This window comes from Oncorhynchus nerka, unplaced genomic scaffold (assembly GCF_034236695.1).
Source record: "Oncorhynchus nerka isolate Pitt River unplaced genomic scaffold, Oner_Uvic_2.0 unplaced_scaffold_16___fragment_2___debris, whole genome shotgun sequence".
Classification (NCBI taxonomy): domain Eukaryota; kingdom Metazoa; phylum Chordata; class Actinopteri; order Salmoniformes; family Salmonidae; genus Oncorhynchus; species Oncorhynchus nerka.
Genome location: NW_027040323.1, coordinates 56,583 through 57,838, shown reverse-complemented (window position 1 = coordinate 57,838; position 1,256 = coordinate 56,583).

Sequence of the window (1,256 nt, the reverse complement as noted above, 5' to 3'; positions counted from 1 at the left end):
CACCTTGGTCCTCTCCTTCTTCCACCAACGACAACCGTTACACATATGTGTTCACCCCCTTTGCTATGAAGCCCCTAAATAAGATCTGGTGCAGCCAATTACCTTCAGAATGAACATAATTAGTTAAATAAAGTCCACCTGTGTGCAATCTAAGTGTCACATGATCTCAGTATATGAACACCTGTTCTGAAAGACCCCAGAGCCTGCAACACCACCAAGCAAGTGGCACCATGAAGACCAAGGATCTCTCCAAACAGGTCAGGGACAAAGTTGTGGAGAAGTACAGATCAGGGTTGGGTTATAAAAAATATCCAGAACTTTGAACCTCCCACGGAGCACCTTTAAATCCATTGCAAAAAAAAATGGAAAGAATATGGCACCACAACAAACCTGCCAAGAGGGCCACCCGCCAAAAAGCACGGACCAGGCAAAGAGGGCATTAATCAGAGAGACAACAAAGAGACCAAAGACAACGCTGAAGGACCTGCAAAGCTCCAGAGCAGAGATTGGAGTATCTGTCCATAGGACCACTTTAAGCCATACACTCCACAAAGCTGGGCTTTATGGAAGATTGACCAGAAAAAAAATAAGCAAACATGTTTGGTGTTTGCAAAAAGGCATGTGGGAGACTCCCCAAGTATATGGAAGATGGTACTCTGGTTAGATTAGACTGAAATGTAGCTTTTTGGCCACCAGGGAAAAAATGGCTGGCGCAAAACCAACACCTCTCATCAACCCAAGAACACCATCCCCACAGTGAAGCATGGTGGCCATCTCATGCTGTGGGATGTTTTTCCTCGGCAGGGACTGGGAAACTGGTCAGAATTGAAGTAATGATGGATGGTGCTAAATACAGTGAAATTCTTGAGGCAAATATGTTTGTCTTCCAGAGATTTGAGACAGGGACAGAGGTTAAACTTCCAGCACGACAATGACCCTAAGCATACTGACAAAGCAACACTCAAGTGGTTTAAGGGGAAACATTTAAATGTCTTGGATTGGCCTAGACCTCAATCCAATTGAGAATCTGTGGTATGACTTAAAGATTGTGGTACACCAGCGGAACCCATCCAACTTGAAGGAGCTAGAGCAGTTTTGCCTTGAAGAATGGGCAAAAATCCCAGTGGCTAGATGTTCCAAGTTTATAGAGACATACCCCAAGAGACTTGCAGCTGTAATTGCTGCAAAAGGTGGCTCTGCAAAGTTGGGGGGGTGAATAGTTATGCACGCTCAAGTTTTCAGTTTTTTATTTCTTG